The sequence below is a fragment of the Peromyscus leucopus genome, chromosome 5, assembly GCF_004664715.2.
Source record: "Peromyscus leucopus breed LL Stock chromosome 5, UCI_PerLeu_2.1, whole genome shotgun sequence".
Taxonomy (NCBI): Eukaryota; Metazoa; Chordata; class Mammalia; order Rodentia; family Cricetidae; genus Peromyscus; species Peromyscus leucopus.
In genome coordinates this window covers 62,467,399-62,486,344 of record NC_051067.1, presented here as the reverse complement: position 1 = coordinate 62,486,344, position 18,946 = coordinate 62,467,399, and the positions used below count along the sequence as shown (strand labels likewise).

Here is an 18,946-nt window from a genome sequence, read left to right as displayed (position 1 = left end):
TGGAAGGCTCTTTGTAGCGCTGTGGTAGAGCACTTGTCTGGCATATTTGAGGCTTTAGGACAAAGATGGAGAGAGAAGTATTTTAGAGGCCAGGAAAGTAGCTTAACCAGTAGATTGCTTGCCTAGCATGTCCACAGCCTGGGAACAATCCCCAGCACTACATAAAGCATGTGGTAAGAGCAGCATTTAGAGGTGGAAGCAGGAGGGTCAGAAGTTCAAGGTCATCCTTGACTACATAGCATGTTTGAGGCCAGTCTGGGATACATGAAACCCTGTCTCAAAAAAACAAAACCAGAACCAAAAAAGTCCTTTGGAGTCTCACAAGATGAGAACTGGGACCCTGAAGAAGGCTCTCTGGAAGAAGAAGGGAAGAACTAACTAGAGATTCGATAGAAGTCCAGGCCTTCACATAGAGACATGACTCTAAAGATGTCTCAGTGCAGGGAACACCTAGGCTTTAAAACAGCAGTGATGTCTGACATTCAAATCACTCAGTCATTTCTTCTGATGCTCAAAAGGCTTCAGTCACCAGGAGTAAACAGGGGGGTCAGAGCCCATGGTTTTCAGAAAAGCGAGCAGAAGCTGATACAGAGCTGGGAGGTTCTGACAGCGTGGAGAGGATGCAGACTCCCCTGTTTTTTAGTATGATGGAAATGGGAGAGTGTGTTCAAGACTATGACTAATTAAAATCAAATGTGTCCCCCCACCCACCCCCAGTGCTCAGGGATTGAACCCTGGGCCTTGAACATGCTAGGCGAGTGCTCTATGATAGAGTCACATTCCCAGTTTGCTATTCCATGTTGGTATTAAATAAAACAGTATCAAGAAGTTGGAAACCAAAGAGATGTTTGGGTTGTATCAATATCCACACAGGCAACATGGGTCAGTGGCTTAGATGTCCCTTCTTCACACATGTTAGCATGCTCCTGTCCCTTCTTCATACATGTCAGCAGGCTCCTGTGACTGGCCTCTGTCTACCACTACTAAATGCTTCCTTTTGAGCTTGTAATCTGTCATCTCAGACCTTTGATCTTCTTTTTTAAAGTTCTCTTAAAAACATGGAGCTCCTGGGCTAGAGAGATAGACAGCTTGGTGGATGAAGTATTTTCCCTGCAAACACGAGGACCTGAGTTTGATCCCCAGAACTCACATTTAAAAAAATGGAGCCTGGTGGTGCTTATAATCCCAGTGCTGGGGAGGTGGAGACAGCTGGATTTCTGGGACTTGCTGGCCAGCCAGTCTAGCCTACTCTTGAGAGCTCCAGGACAATGAGAGTCTCTTTCTCAAAAACAAACGGAAGGTGGAGAGCTCCTGAGGGATGAACTTGAGGCTTCCATATACATGCACACATGTGCACTCACATGAACACATGCACACATACACAAACAAAAAAAATCTAGAGATCTTGTTCTCACATTCATAATACAAATACCATAACACCTTTATCTCTATACCCTTTTACAGTATACAAAACTCACACACATCTGATTCTCTCAGTAGCCTTGGAAGATGTTCCCATTTTACAGATGAGGAAACCAAGGCTCCAAAGAGTTTGATGACTTTCTCAGGACGGTTCATACAGCAAGCGGCAGGTTGGTCATTGAGGCTACTGCCTTGTTTGCCCTTCGCTAGAGCAGTTGTGGTGGGTAATCTTCATTGTCACCTTGACTGGATCTAGAATCACCATAGAAACACATCTCTAGGTGTTTATGAGCATGTTTATAGAGATGTTCAACAGAGTGGGGAAGACACCCTGAGTGGACAGCACCATCCCACTTGTGGATTGGGGTCCCCGGCTGAATATAAAGGAGCAAGCAAGCTGAGCACCAGCAGTCATCTCTCTCTGCCTCCTGACTGTGGGTGCAGTGTCCTGGCCAGCGTGGCTTCCTGCTGAGATGGACTTGGCCTCAAACTAGGAGCCAAAACAAACCCTTCCTTCCTGGAGTTGCTCCTGGCAGGTGTGTTACCACAGCAACTAGAAAGGGAGCCCACAGAGCTGCCCTGCGCAATTCTGTGGTTACCTAGCGTAGCCTGGCTTGCATTTTCACTTTTTGAAGCCAATTAAGGTATTTGTACTCCAATTATTGACTATTTTCAAGCTTATCAAATTAGTCTTGGGAAAAAAACACAACCTTTACGAGAGATGAAGGAGTGGTAATAAACATTATGAGTGTGAAAAATCTCATTACAAATGTGGAAGTCTTCCTTGATTAAATATTCATCTGAGTGATGCTGCCGAGGAGACGCTAAGAGAAGGGGCTACAGGGATAACAATAGAAGCGGTGCCTTTCAGCTGGAGGTTGAGAGCTGCAGGAAAATCCAATAGGATTTTGATGGAAAGCCTCAAAACTTTCTCTCAAGTGTTCAATAAAGCGTAATTAAATACCAAGTATGAAGTAACAGTATATAGACTTATAAAAAGATTCTGTGCTTCCCCATACCAATTAAATCTAAAACAGACTAATTCCCCAAGCACAATTAACATCTTGTCCCGAGACAGACAAAAGCCCTTCATCCAAGCAAAACCACAGAAGCAGCAGAGAGACCACATCTGGGACTCCAGCTCCATAGAACTCATCAGTTTACAGGCTAAGGGAAGAGCTGGTCCCAAACACAGGCTGCTTCACTCCTGAATTCTCCCAGCAAGAACAGATGGGCCGTCCTTGTAAACAACTTGTTATGGTGGGCACTGATTCTCAATGGGGTATTTACACATCTCATTTTCAAGTAGTGTCTGGAGGTTAGCAAGGATACTTGATAGGCAAACAATTCCATAATGGGAACTGAGCCCTGCATGTCACCATCTACTTCCCAACTTTACTAAAAACAAAATGAACTCATTTAATTTTCATTGGTTTTCCTTTCGCCTTTCTCTCCTAGGAAGAAGCCCTTATGGGCTCCAAAGAGGAACAGGCCTGGTTAGGGTCATAATTTGAAAGCATCAAGCAATTATGAGTTGATTCCAGAGCTCCACAGGATGCCCAAGCAAGGAATCATCTCCTTTACGGAGTGGGATAGATAACAGGTCATTTCTAGATCGCACTATGTTAAACAATTGTCTCGGGGCTGGGTGTGTGTGTGTGTGTGTGTGTGTGTGTGTGTGTGTGTGTGTGAGAGAGAGAGAGAGAGAGAGAGAGAGAGAGAGAGAGAGAGAGAGAGAGAGAGAGAGAGAGACTCAATGAGTAATGTGCTTGATTTGCAAGCCTAAAGACCTCAGTTCAAACCCCAGGATCTACGGGAAGCCCAGTGTGGTGTCTGTGGTCCTGCTGCTCCAAGGAGAGAGTGGAGGCAGAGGCAGAAGAACTCTTGGAAGTTCCCAGCTCTCCGAGTGGTTGTATGGGGGGAGACCGAGTCAGACAAGGTGAGAAGTGAGGACTGGCACCCACATGTACTGTGAGGTGTGTGCACCTGCAAGCACACACCTGGATGTACACACACGAAAGATAAAATTGTTTTTCAAATCTGAGTAATTGGAGTTAGGACTGTGGCTCAGTTGGTAGACTGCGAGCACAAAGCCCTAGGTTTGATCACCAGCTTCTCATAAACCAGCTGTGGCAGCACATGGCCATAACCCAGCATAAGACGTTGATACAAGAGAATCATGATTTCAAGGTCATCCTTGGTAGCCAAGGATATGTAGCATCTGGGGTTCTGGACCATATGAGACCCTTTCCTCAATAAATAAATAAACAAACAAATAAATAAAAATAAATACAAACCTTGAAACATGCTGAAGGGAAAATATTTTTATTTCATAGATGTAGCTAGAAAATTTCCTGTGTCCTACCAGGTCCTGCAATCATTCAGCCCCAAGTAAACACACAGAGGCTTATATTAATTACAAACTGTTTGGCCTATGGCTCAGGCTTCTTGCTAGCTAGCTCTTTCAACCAAACTCAACCCACTCCTATTAATCTATGTATTGCCACGTGGCTTGTGGTATTACCTGTTCTCTCACATCTTGCTTCTCCTGGAGGCGTCTCTCAGTGTCTCCTGACTCCACCTTTCTTCCCTATCTCCTTTGGATTTCCCACCTGGCTCCATCCTGCCCTGCCATAGGCCAATGCAGCTTTATTTATTAACCAATGGGAGCAATACATATTCACAGCATACAGAAAGACATCCCATAGCACATAGATATTTACTAAATTGTGAGTACTTTTGATGTGTTTAGAGCTAGGGATGATGTGTCAGGAGCTAGGGATATTTCAACCATAGGATGCTTAAGAATGCTTAACCAGCATGTGAGAGTTCCTAGGTGTGAGTCCAGCAACATACACACACACACACACACACACACACACACACACACACACACACCTTTTCATGTTGAATGGTTTGTGAGCTTTAAGTGAGGTTTCATTAAATAGGACATTTTGGACATTCCTTGCATATATGAAATGCAGAGAACCCATCTCAACCCTCCCATGAGTCTAATTCTAAGAGAAGGCAGGCAGGGTGGTGGTGGTGGAGGGAATTCAGATTGCACACAGCTTTGGAAGCACATTTTACTTCTTTCTGTTAAGATGAGCTACATTTAACTCTGGACCTAGAATGGTTTTCATGAACGAGTCTCAAAAGTATCTCTCAGAATTAACCAGATGAATTATATATCCTGTTTTCAGAAGAGAATTGAAGACCCAAGAGAAACAAGAAGAAAGTCAGGATTCAGACCCCAGTCTGCCTTTCTTTAATAAAACACTTCATTTTTTAGGGACACTGCTGGACAGGTGGAGTTGTTGTGAAATGCTTATATCAAAACAAGGCAGTATGCCAGGCAGTAGTGGCATATTCCTTTAATCCCAGCACTTGGAGACAGACACAGACAGATCTCTGAGTTCCAGGCCAGCTTGGTCTACATAGTGAGTTCCAGGACAGCCAGGACTACATAGAGAAATCCTGTCTTGAAAAATCAAAAATAAATAAACAAATAAAAGCAAGGCAGTCATAGAATAATCTACCATGTCTTTTCAGCAAAATGACTTTCAGGTAATTGGGGAAAGAAAGCCATCCACTTTAGTAGGACACAAAGATATGCAAGTATATATTCTGACTATGGTCTTCATCCTGCTGCCCAGTGAAGAGATGTGTATAGGGTGGCATTGGATGGGTATCTTTAAATTAGTGAAAAAGTATCTGGTAACTGAAACAGGAGGACTACACTGTGCCAAAGCAGTGTGACATTTCAGCACCTGCCTGGAGCTGACCACACTCACTGGGGATCTCTGTCCCTGACCGGCATTGTTCGCTATCTCAGAGGCCTTCCATTTCAGTCAGGCTTGCCTTCCAGGATCAGCTCTGGGGAAGGAGCCTTCTTGGCAGCCCATTCCAGATGGTTGAGTGATGACCCACTTCTCTCAAGAGTCACATTGGGAGAGAGCTGCTGCTGGGGGCTTCGGGACAGCAGCCAAGGACACCAAAGGATTTCAGTGAGGTCGGAGAGGGGGAGGGAAATCATCTGCCTTCACCCCCAAAGTTTATTTCTTTTTCAAATAGGGAAGGGGGCTGAGAGATAGTAAAGGCTTGCCGTACAAGCATGGGAACTTTTGTTTGACTCCAGAATGCCCCAACACAAAAGCTGAACATGCTGATATGTGCATATAATCCCACACTAGGGAGATAGGGACAAGAGGATCCTTGGGGATTTCAGGCCACTCTCATAAAGGCCAAGCAAGTGTGGCAATCTGCCTTTAATCTCAGCATGCAGAAGGCCGAGTCAGAAGATCCCTCGAGAAAGCCAGCCAGTTGGACTAGCCGAATCTGAAAGCTCTGGGTTTATGTGAGTGGCCCTGACTCAATAAATATGGTGAGAAATTGAAGAAGACACCTGACACCAACCTGACCTACACACATACACATCATGTGCACCTGCATGCACATATATGCTATACATACCCCCCCACGGACATGTACACACACATACACCACTTATACATATACATACCTCAAAACAAACAACAAAACCTCCCCCCCAAAAAAACCAGCAACGTGGGCAGTACCCAATGAATGACACCTGAACTTGACCCATGGCCTCCATACACACATGTACAAACATGCACACACACACACATACACATACACTTGTACTTGCATATTCACCAACACACATAAACAAAAAGAAAATTCTGGAGTCTGTTACTAATTACAGTGCAGCATGGCCACCGAATTTCCCCTTTTTCTTCATTAGTAGGCAAGACCAAGAGGCTTGGCATGGGCATTTTGAGGGGAGGCTACACGTGTAATTAGACCTTGGTGGGAGAAAGGCCAAGCTCGTAGGGATTAGGGTTCTGCTGTCTCATGAGGTTCCCACAGTCAGGGCCCTGTCAGAAATGCTCATTGTCTCAACAACTTCAGTGGACCTCTAGGTCTACGTTCCTCTGCTTGGTCTTCAATTCTGCTTCCTTCCAATCCCTTGCGTCTCCTCTTGCTTAGACATTTGTGCCTATGTTCTCCTGAGCTCTTCCTGGGCGTTCTAGCTCCAGGCCCTGGCTTGTACTCTTCCCATTCTGGGTCTTGTAGAAATCTTGCTATTCTTTGAAGCCCTGATTAAACACTGTCCCACAAACAGTGTTCTGATTGGTGGCTGGGATGCCTCTACACCTGCCTTATTCTGTATCCCCAGGGGATCAGAAACTCTTTGATGGTTGTAAAGCCGGGGACCATGCACTCATTCACATCAGGACCCAGATTATGGGCCAATGGACTTATTGATTAACAAGTGAAACTTATTAATGGGAATAACAGAAGAGACTCGGGGTTGAAGATGTGCTAAGTCTGGTCCCTTGGCCTTGGAGAAGACAGCCAAAGCATGTCCCCATGCTTTCTTCTCCCCTAAAGTGACTGGCGCCCTGCTCTGTAAAGAAAGTTACTCAGGGATGCTAAGAAGAACCTGAACAGACAGGCCTTGCTAAGTGCCCCTCCTGGTATTTATTGCCAATGAGCAGACCTTCCTACCCTCCAGTCACCTCTGGACTGGCAGCTGGGTGTATGGGTACTCACCCATAAGCCTGGCACTCAGCATTGGGAGGCAGAGGTAGGAGAGTCAACACAAGCCAAAGCCTAGCCTGGTCTATGGAGTGAGTTCTAGACTAGCTAGGGCTACACAGTCAGACCATGTCTCAAAATATAAAGCAATAACAAAACTTGCACAGACTTCCTTGTTTCTGTGAGTTTTAATTTCTGAAGGTTCCAGTGGGACATAAAAGCTAAATTTTGTTAGCAGGGCAGTAGTGGTGCACACCTTTAATCCCAGCGCTTGGGAGGTAGAGGCTGGTAGATCTCTAAGTTCAAGGCCAGCCTGGTCTACAGAGCTAGTTCCAGGACAGCTGAGGCTACACAGAGAAACCCTGTCTAGAAGAACAAAACCAAAATGAAACAGTCAAATTTGTTATGCGTTTCTCTTGCTGTTAAATCTTGTTAGTGGTGTTTTATCTAAGCCCTTGGGGTGGATAAAGAAAGGAGAGTGTTCTCCTCTGCACAGGTCAATGAGAGAAGAAAGAAAGTTGGTGATAAAAGGCAAGAAAAAGAGAGGTTAGGGGATTGTTAAGTGATAACCATTTCCTGACAGGAGTCACAAGTGGGAAAGAACTGTGGGCAAGGATGCCATGCAGATTCTGGACAGGGAAATACTAAGTGGAACAAATGTACAGCACAGTACTGCTCCTTAAGATGTCCCGGGGATTCAGGGGCCATTCTTAATGGCCCAGGGCAATAGCATCTTAGAGGGAAATCATAACAAATGTGTCACCTTGAACAAAGTATGGGTCCACGTCTTGTTCTATTTTCTTCTGTTATAATGGGATACCACGTGCTGGCAAATATATTGAAAAATGAAGTTTGTTAGACTTGTAGTTCTGGAGGCTGTGAAATCCTAGAGTATGGTGCTGGCATTTGTTTGGCCTCTGATGAGGGCCTTGTAGTCTAGGATAATGTGGCAGAGCTCCCACATGGTGTGAAAAGGGAAGCATGCTAGCTCAGGATTTCCTCCTCTGGGAATAAAGCCACTGGTGTCATCATAGGGTTCCACCCTTACAGCCTCGTGTATTCCCGCTCACCTCCCTGAATAGCCTCCTCTGAAGATCCACCAATATTAATTTTATGACTAAGATCTCTGCCTCTGGACATTTGAGGGACACATTCAGATCGTGAGTCTACATTCCTGAAGCAACAGTGTATGTTTGGGTGATTCCTGAGAGGACAAAAAAGTCAAAGCAGGGTTGAGCAAGATGTCTCAGTGGGTAAAAGGCTTGCCATCCAAGCCTTGTGACCTGGATTTGTTCCCCAGAGCGCACAATGAAAGAAAAGAACTGACTACCAAAAGCTGTCCTGGGACCTCCACACGACGCTAGCGCATCCTTATATATTCTCTCTCTCTCTCTCCTATTGAAAGTGAATAAAATGATAATAATATCATAATCATAAACTCAAGACACCCAGGGCAACTGTAACAACAGCTCGGTAAGTCTGTAGGTTGAGAGGTCACTATTGAGATGAGCTGCGTCTATAATGCACTGATGCTGAGGGCAAACCGTGGGGCGGGGCCACATCACGTGGGGTATACACAGGACCATTGTCCAGTGCTGTTCGGGAGCGTAGCAGCCAGGAGAAATTATTTATGAGTAGAACTGACCTTGTGCTCTCTGTACTCTGAGGAGCCAGTGTTAGGGGTGGTGGGTGAAGAAACCAGATGGGCTGGAGGGAGCAGAAGCCTCCATTCAGCACCGATGGCTGGACTCTGTTTACCAGCGTCGGAGTGTAAGTCATAGAAGCAGGAAAGGAGGGGCAGAGAGACCTGGTGTTGCTCCTCAGAGTGGGGCCTCAGAGTGACGCAGTTCCATGAGTCCCTGCACTATGTGGGAGAAAAGAGCCATGAATAACTCAGCACAAACCTGACTGGGGGCCATTCTTCTAGGTATGAAACCTAGGTGGTGAAATCTGAAGGGAGCCTGAGGGACAGCCTTTAGCAGAGAGCTAGCTAGTCGTTGCCAGCTTTGGGTTGCTACAATCCCTAGGGTTCAACCAGGAAAAGAAATGGGCTTTTTTTTTTATGGTGGGCTCCGGGGCAGGGTCTTGTGTGTAGCTCAGGCTAGCCTTGAACTTGCTACATAGTTTAGGATTACCTTGAATTCCTGATCCTCCTGCTTCCACTTCTTGAGAGCTGAGGGGACCACTGTTTGGATTTCGGTGGTGATATTTTTTATGATCCCTTCAATTCAGAAGGGCTTTAACTTATAGTCCATTGCACTGATTATATCATATTAATTTTATTAATTTATAGTCCCATTGCACTGATTAGCAACTGTTGATTCTCTGCCTGGGTCTTAAGCACCTAATCACACCTCCCGGGATGTTTTATATCATCCCAAGGCTTTTGAGGCATCGTGGAAAAACTTTGATATTTCTCTAGTACGCATGGAAAAGCTAGGTATGAGCATAATGGAATAAAGACAGCCTAATCGGGAAATACTGATGAGGGCTGTCAGTTCATGCTAAAGCCAGAGTCCTGGGAGCCTGGCGCACTGAAAAGAACGGTCATGTCTTCACAGGCTTCAGAAAAATCTCCTTCCTCCCCTCCTCACCTGCGTACCAGTGGACAAAGGCAGCCTGGGCATGTGGTCTAGGTGGGCCCAGCCTTCTGCAACGGCTGTGGCATTGCTCAGCATGTGCATAGCTTGCTGTACCCTGGCCAGATCTCCCCCAGGTACCCTGGTAAGAATCTGGTGATTAATGCCAGCCTTGAAGCCAGCTGGCACCAGCCCATAGATGAGACCTCTGCTCCCGGTCTGACGGTAGCAAAGGCAGTGTGCCTGTTTGTACTGTGGTAGTATAAGCCCCACCAAGGAGCCCAGCTCTCATGCTGACAAAAGAAGCCCGAGAGTGGGCTGAGGGTCTGTTGCTCACCCTAGAGGATGGCTTCACCAGAAAATCCTGCCTCGGTGAATCTGGTCTCTGAAGGAGATAAATGAGACACAGATTGAGAGACAGGGTTTCAGAAGGGGAGCTGAGGGCCTTAGAGGGCTCCTCTGAAGTCAGGTATTGTAATAAGCTGATACTGCAATTGCGTCCCCTCAATTCATAATTTGGCATTTTAAGCCCAGCCCTCAGTGTGATTCAGTGTAGATGAAGGTCCCTCAAAAGGAAATTAAATCAAATCGAGTCGTTAGAGTGGACACTGGTGTCCTGTAAGAAGAACACAGACAGGCCAAGGGATGGCCGTCTGAAGACACACAGAGAAGGTGGCAGTGGATAAGCCAGGAACGGAGGCTCAGAAACCAACCAGCGGACACCTTGGTCCTGAAGCTCCAGCTCCACAACTGGGAGACGATTAACTAGTGTAATTCAACCACTCAGTTCGTGGTGCATGGTTAGCAAGCCTGTCAGTGGGCCCAGGGAGAGAGACCCGAGTGAGGAATGCTTTGACGGCACGCGGACAACTGGACTGTTCTGGATTAGGGAACAGAATGAGGGGGATGATTTTAAAGCTCATGCGTGAGGAAGACTGGGCTAAGGTGGAAGCAGCATGCTGGGCCGGCTCTCTGCGCTCCGGCTTCTTCCCCTCAGTCCATGTGTAGGCACCGCTTTCCCGAGCGGCCTCATTTACTGCTTACCAGTTAGGGACATAGTTGCCGCAATACCGTCGCGTCTCTCGGAAACACGGGCAACTTATTAGCGGATTCCTGAACACGGAGTTCCATCTTTTGGGGCCTGGGTATGCTAGGCCCGCACTCTGCCACTGAGTCACAGCCCCAGCCTGATGATGGAGAAAGATCTCACTTCTCCTCCAGTACTCGGTACTGACGGATTCTCACTACAGTGATAGTAAAAGAATTTAGGATAAAGGGGCCTCCGTATTATGTCCTATGAGGCTGCTGGCTTCTTCTACCCTGGAGCTGTCTTAATCAAGGTAAAACAGTCAAAGGACTAAAAATAGTATGTAAGGCAGATGCCAGATCTAGACGGAGTCTGGCGCCTGACTTGACTCCTGTCCTTGATTCATGTCCTGGGTCTCTTTCGTTCTGTTTTGTTTTGTCGAGATAGAAGCTCATGTAGCCCGGGCTGGCCTCATGTATCCAGAGATGACTTTGAGCTTCTGATCCTCCTGCCTCCTCCTCCTGAGGGCTGGGATTACAGTTCTGTGCCACCACATCTGGTTTATGCAGTGCGGGGGGACTCACCCCAGAGCTTTGTGTGTGCTAGGCAGGCACTCAGCTTCCTACAGCGCTAGCCCTGTTTTGGCAATCCTAAAACAATCGACAAATGCCCGACATGGTTTTAAGGTGGGCCAATGGTGGAAGCTGTGTTACTGAGTACACTTAATTCTAAGTAAGTTATTCAGGGCTGGAGAGATGGCTCAGCAGTTAAGACCACTGGCTGCTCTTCCTAAGGGATCCAAGTTCAATTCCCAGTACTTACTTGGTAGCTCATGAACATCTGTAACTCCAGTTCCAGGGGATCGTCTACCCTCTTCTGGCTTCTGTAAGCAGAACACACATGTGCACAGACATACATGCAGGCAAAATATTCATACACACAAATTATTATTTGTTTAATTTTTTTTTAAAGTTAGTGAGTTATTCCATTAGTTTGCATCTTGACTCTGCCACAAGCAAATGTGGAAGTTATGCTGCCCACCACTCCATTCAAAGTGAAGAATCAAGCTAAAGCACTCTGCAGCTATTGGGTAGCTAGTCCACTCTAACCGAAGTGTCCCTTTGTAACCTTTGAGGTTGGAGAGGACTGCTTACTGATTTTTTTACGAAAAAAAAAAAAAAAACCTACTCATTTTACTCATTAAATTGTTATAATTTTCTTTTAATAACAGGTCTGTAATAGGTAGAAATTCCTGAAACCTTGGAAAGAATGGCTTCTTGTTTCTCTATAATTTGGGTAATTATAGATGACAGCAGCTAATGCGGCTGGCATCATCTGAGGGAACTGAACCTTATCTTCTTGGTAACGTCGTTGACAACTGGCATTGCTGTACTATCATGTGTGTTGGGAGAATTCTCAAAAAGTCAGCTAATGCATTTTTCCTCCTAAATATTGTCCGTCTACACAGGGAAATGTCAACTTCCAAGGTGGTAACACTAATTTTGTACTGAAGTATGATTCAGTGATATCATTAATGAGATACTGTATTGTCTGTGGCTGGCTAAATAATTGTGTCTTTTGAGTCTACTTTGTGCTATTGCCTTTTTTTTTTTTCATACTGTCTACTCTGAGTATGCCCACCCTCTTTCAGTAAGCTGGGAGGCCAGGCTTCACGCTTATTAAGAATGTGCCTATAGCTTCATAAAATAGGCTTGAATTATAGTGCTCAGGACTCTGTAGGAAATAGGGGTACAGTGGATGTTATGGATTGAATGTGTGTATCCCTCCCAGATACTATGTTGAAATCTTAACAGCCAACATTATGGTTTTAGGAGGTGGGGTATTTAGGAAGAATAGAACCTTCATGGATGAAATTAGTGCCCTTATGGGAAACCTGAAAGCTTAATTCCTGTCTCTGCTCTGAACCATGTGAGAACACAATGAGAAGATGAAAATGTGAACATTGGGAAGAAAGCTCTCGACAGATATGGGATCTGCCAGCACCTTGACCACGAACTTCTAGCCCCTAGACCTGTGAGACGTAATATCTGTTGTTGTGGTACCCAGTCTGTGGTATTCTGGTATAGCAGTCCAGAGAAGACAAAGGGCATTGGTGAATACTTCCTCAGCAAGCACCACCCCCTTTCCCACTGTCTTTGATGTCTACTTGGGGAATCTGTGTGTTTCTACTTTGTTTCCAGTGACAGAAGCCTGTACATTGCATTTCTGTAGGCATGTGACTGGTCCAGAGTAAATAGTAGATCCACTGCGTTTCTGTAGGCATGTGACTGGTCCAGAGTAAACAGTAGATCCACTGCGTTTCTGTAGGCATGTGACTGGTCCAGAGTAAACAGTAGATCCACTGCGTTTCTGTAGGCATGTGACTGGTCCAGAGTAAACAGTAGATCCAAGCAGGCCCAGTCAGAGTATTTTCAGCAAGCATCTCCAGCCCATAATTCTATGATAAAGATGCATGGTTATTCTCTGGACATGGAAGAAGACACAGGCATCCCTGATCTAGTGCCAAGGAAGGCAGAGTGTGGAGAACAAATGTAGACAGTTTGGTGACATCACTAACCACTGGACCACCATTGTCTGAAGTTCTCTTTACCATTTTTTCCTTCTGGAAGGAGATTAAAAGCAGTAATAAAACATTAAATAATTAAATTAATTTATTATTTTTATTATTATTAACCAATAATTAAAAGCTAACACTAGTGCTGATGTCTCAGAGTGTTCTGCCCTGCCTTGTATTCTCATCATGGACACATCTGAGCTCCCTTTTCACTGTTTTCAAATAATGAAATATTTTCCCTGAAATAACAGGGGTGGAAAAGTAGTTTATAAAAATAGTGTCGTCATTTGCATTTGCCTTTTGTCTGTTGTCTGTTTGTCTGGGGACAGGGTCTCCTGTATCACAGTCTGTCCTACGCTTGCTGCACTTCTGATTCTCCTGCCTTCACCTTCTGAGTGCTGGAATTACGGGCATGAGCTACCACAGTTTTTGTGACACTGAGAATCAAACCCAAGCATTAAAACATCAAACCAGGCCTTTGTGCATGCCAGGCGAACACTCTACCAACTCAGCTGCACCCTTAGCGTTTCCTGTTGTTTTATTTTAAGAAATGGAGAGCAGCTACTGAATTATAATCTGTCTGATAGATGATGCTGTGCTTTTCTCAGAAGACATTGGTTGTGCAAAAGAAAATCTTTATGCAAAAAAGAAAAGCCATAGAAGATACAAAATAAATCATCTTAATATATGTACCAATATTCTCATAGCAAATATTAATATTTATGAGTGATATGATTTTCCAAGAAAATTAATAACAGAAAATTAAAAAATTCACAAGGTAGTTTTTCCAGACAGAGAATTATGTACAGCATCAACTGCATTTCTTTACACCAGCAACAGAGAGAAAATTTAGTTCAAAAAGATAAGGAAAAAAAAAAAGATCAGGCAGTAGTGGCGCACACCTTTAATCCCAGCACTTGGGAAGCAGAGGCAGGCAGATCTCTGGGAGTTCAAGGCCAGCCTGGTCTACAAATAGATTTCCAGGACAGCCAGGTCTCTTACACGGAGAAACCCTGTCTTGAAAAACAACAACAAAAAGATACTTAAGATACATTTTCAGAGAAAGTTATGAAGTCCAATAAAGATCTTAAAGAAATAGGACATGAATAGAAATGCTGTCATTATAAAAAGTAAGACTCAGAATCATAAGGAGGTCAGTTCTTATCAAACTGATCTATAGATATAATGCAATTTCTTTTCAAGTTTTGACTTGAAATGTTAGACAAGATGAGTTCAAATTTAAAATGAAATGGAAAAGTGCTGAGAATAATCTGATCTCTCGATCTTCTCCGCAGAGAAGAAGAGCCTGCAGGGCCCCTCCAGAGAACACACTTTACTACTGAGCTGAAGTCAAGATGATGGGGTATGGGATAGGTACAAGGACAAGAGGAAAATACACTGGGGTAGCCGCATAATGGGCCCTGGAGCAGACCTATATGAATAAAGAAGTCTGGCATACAGAGAAGTAACAGATGGGACATTATCTGGAGCAAATGGACCAGCCACACACAAGTCACACAAATCAATTCCAGGAGAATCAATAACTTTCCCCCCAAATGCAAAACATTATAAGTCTTGGAAAAATACTTATATAAATATATTTATATTATATATTATATTAACATAATACAATATATTATATATGTAAATAACTTAAGAGTTATAGAGGGTTTTTTTTATGTTTGATATCTTGGGTTCAATTCTCTAGCACACCCCCATCAAAATACAGAAAGAAAATATTTCTTAAGACAAAAAGGCCTATGTTGCAAAGGAAAAGACTGGCCAGCTTGACCTGGAATTAAGATCTTCTGTTTGAGGTAGGGATTCTGAGGCAAATCTGTAATCCTAGCGCTTGGGAGGCATTAAGCAGACAACTTCAAGTTCGAGGTCAGTCTGGGCTACACAGTGAGTTCAACCCCATACTGAGCTGCATAGTGAGATCCTCATCCGAAAACCACTATGTAGGGGCCAGTAAAGGGGGTAAAGACACTTGCTGCCCAGTCTGATGACCCGGGTTTGATCCTTGGGACCCATAGATGGAAGAAAAGAATTGACTCCTGTAAGCGGTCCTCTGACTCCCACGTGTCCATGGTAGCAGGCCCCTAACTCAAAAACAAACAAAAAATAAGTAAATAAGCAAATCGATAAATGCATTTTTTAAAGCCAATAAATAAATACAGTTTAAAAATAGCTCCCAAAACAAAGGAACTTCTGTTTGTCACAAAATGTTATGAGAAGACAAGCCATGAGCTTGTAATCACCAGTGAGTTATTATGTAGAATCTCTCAAAACAATAAAAAAATTTCAAACAACCTAAAAAAAACCATATCTGGCACCACCACCAGGCCAAGAACCCGTGGCTGGACAGGTCCCAGACCCTAGGAGAGAGCCTGCTACTGTTGTTCTGCTAGGTGACGTAGTATTAAACTGACTCCTGATGAGTTATCATTACACCAACAGATAGAATCACTTCTCAAGCCTCATCAGGGAAGCTCTGTTTACAGCCCTCTGTAACCAACACAGAGACCCGCAAACAGCCAAGGAGCAGAGAACTAGAGACTGCAGGTTGCTCAACCCTAAATGGAACACATACACTGCACCCCCTCTCCAAAGGCTCAGGGGTTGTTGCAGAAGACGGGGCAGAAAGGATGTAAGAGCCCGAGGTGACGGATGACTATAAGGAAGCAGTTGAGTCCTGGACACTGCAGGGAAGCTGTGCAATAGGAAGGCACAACAGTTGTGATGGCAGACGCAAGGCTGCTAAACCCAAGCCAGACCAAATCCCAGCATGAGGAAGGGCGTTGGGCACAAAGCCCCCTCCTAGCCCAGCAGCTATTGGCATTTCTTAGCTGCTGAGGGTGGAAAGGTTGGTTTTCTCTGTAGTGTAGCTCTTGATAAATCATCCGTACTCCAGTGGAAGGCCACTCATCCCAGAATATTTAGGTAACACAAATTGACCTTGATGAGCTGGGGGGTGGGGCACTGGGCGGGACACAGGGTTGGGTGAGAAGAGAAGTGGGGTGGATCTGGGAAGAGTTGGGGGAGGGAGGGTGAATCGGGTCAAAATATGTTCGAAATTCTCAAAGGACTAACTTTAAAAAACATGAAAGGCACGCATCGTTTCACAGGAGAAATGTGAATGACTCATGAGCAAATGAAAAGATGGCCAGCCTCAGGAAGTAACCAGAAAGATGCAGCTTAAAACACAGTGGGACCATCTCACATCCATTTGTCTAGTGAAATCATCAGCTCCTTGCAGTGAGACTCAGACTCTCACAGTCTCTGGAAGGAGGCGGACCAATTGTCTTGGGCAGCCATACAAAGCAGAAACAGGCAAGATTCCTGTAACAACCGGTTTGTTGTCTACAGTTCTGGAAGCTAGGCATCCAAGATCAAGGTGCTGGCAAGGTTGGTTTCTCCTGAGGACTTCCTCTTTGGCTTGTGGATATCCAAATTCTTCATCCTCTTCACATGCCTTTTCTTTCGGTTTGTACTTAAAGGGCCCCAGTCCTGCTGGATTAGGGCCCACACTAATGGTCTCATTTTTAACTTAGTGGCCACTTTGAAGACTATCATTCCAAATAAAGTCAATGGAGACTGGGTTAATGTTATGAAAAAAAATACAAAGATTTAGGGGTATACATGGGGATCTGTTATTTTAGACACCATGACCGGGAAGGCCTCTCTAATGAGGTGGCATTTGAACAGCACACCAGGGAAGGAGGCTTGAAGATATGAGGGGGTCAGCAGGAGCTCTCCAGGTGCAGGGACCCGTGTGTGCAAAGATGCTGTGGTGAGAGCAAGTTGGTGTCCTCAAGAAACAGCATGAAGGGCTGGGGCTATAGCTCAGCTGGAAGAAGGTTTGCCTTGCATTCACAAAGCCATGGGTTCAATCCCCAGCACCCCCTAAAACTTGGCATGGTGGCACATACCCGGAATACCAGAATTCGGAAGGTGGAGGCAGGAGGATCAGGAATTCTAGGGGAGTACTTTGATGCCAGCCTGAGCTACACAAGACCAGCGCTCCCTCATGAAGTAAGAGAAAGGGTTTCAGACGGCGGCTAAGAACAAGGCATGCTGTGCGACGGCAGGAACTGTGGATGACGTGGGCGGTGATGGGGAATGTTGGGGAGTTTTGAACAGGGTGTGTTAGACTCACCATGCGTAGAGAGTGAGGTGGACAGAGGGAACACATCAGGATCTCTGAGGATGCAGACAAAGCTGCCCAGGTTAGGTTGTGACAGTAGAGTACTGGAAGATGGGCAGATCCTGAAAGCCCGGTCCAAACTGTCAGGTTGTGGGTCAGCTCTAGCGTGGAAGGCATTGAAGAGAATCGTGGATGCTTCTGGGCTTTCTCCTTAGGAACTCTTGAAGACAGCAGTTTCAGACAGGGCATAGAGATGTCTGCTTTGGACATGAGTGATGCCTGATTGGAACTCGTGGAGCTCTTGTAGGCAGTTAATCATGGGACTTTTGGACACAGGTCAGTGTGTAAAGTACCCCTAGAAGTCTTAGCATTGCTCAACCTATCAGTAACTGGTGGAAAAGAAGCACACAGTGAACTTTCTTATGATGTCCAAAATGCAGTGGCTCTGAGGTTTCGGACAGCACTGCCCACAATTGGCTGAACCTTGTCCTTCATCAGGAAACGATGCCATCGAGGGACGGAAACCGACCCGATGAAACCTCGGAGATGCGGTGGGACTGAGCTTCCAGGCTGCTGCCTTTAGTAACCTGAGTGGGGACACAGAGGGTCACTGCACCTTGTCTTTCCTCCCCAATGCCTTCCACATGGTAGGTTCTTCTATTTTGCATCAAATGTCACTTTTCACTAAGTAACTGGTGAGCCCATAAGCGTAGCAGCCGTACAGAGAGCACATAATGACATAATGACGGTCCCGCCCTGGATGCTTGGCCATCTTACCCTTCTATCTTCCAGCGCCACAGAGCAGTCAGCGAGACACCAAGGGCCACGCTGGCCACTGGGGTTGACCTCTGCTCTCCGCGGAGGCGTCAGTCAAGTGCATTCAGACCTCAGACCCTGACTGCTTCTCTGCAAGCTGGCTTAATCTAATTTCAGAATGAAGAGCCAACACAAAGATTCTCAGAAACAACGAGAAACAGTTATCATAGCTGAATTCCTTCTCCGCTTTCCAAGAGGGAGAGGGGCAGATAACTCCTCGGATGGTCCCCAAGGAGTCTTTCTGATGAGGAATTAAGGTCCCTTGGAGGCATGCCTTGGGATGTCCTCCACGTTAACTAATGAGACAATCCTCCTGGCTCGGCTTCCGGTCCTGGGTCATGATGGGTGCTGCAGTCTTGCTAATCATTTCCTGCAGTTTCCCTCTCTCTGGCTGTGATAGATATTAATGCCTAAAATTGGCCATTCCTCCTTTGGGCCCGAGCTTCTGGTAAGACCTAAGTTTACTTGCTTTCGATTTCCTCAGAGACAAACAGTGCTCATTTTCTGTAATGGCATTTGCTAGGTCTGGTTTTTAATTCAAAATCTCCCCGCTTTGTGCCCCAAAGAGGAGAAGACTACAATTAGAGCTGGACCCTAGAATTTGCAGCTCTTTGTGGTCTCATGCCTTGTCCAATGTTTGTTTGCTTTTGAGAGCCCTTAACCTGGGCTTTGAAGAGGTGGGGCAATGCGTGGAGTTATATGCATGTTTTCTTTGAATATGTACTTTATTTCCCCTAGATATAGTATCACAACTTTCTTTGGGTTTTCTTTTTCTATAAAATTTTTAATTTTTTAAAAGTTTTATGTGTATGAGTGTT

General features: G+C 45.2%; 1 long non-coding RNA gene across 1 annotated transcript; it reads right to left on the bottom strand.

Moving 5' to 3' along the window:
* Window positions 1-12,166: 12,166 nt before the first annotated feature.
* Window positions 12,167-18,424, bottom strand: LOC119087954. Its single transcript, XR_005091504.1, has 2 exons — window positions 17,325-18,424; window positions 12,167-13,048 (listed from the first exon to the last, which is right to left on the bottom strand). It is a non-coding gene; the product is annotated as an uncharacterized LOC119087954 (long non-coding RNA).
* Between the last annotated feature and the right edge of the window lie 522 nt (window positions 18,425-18,946).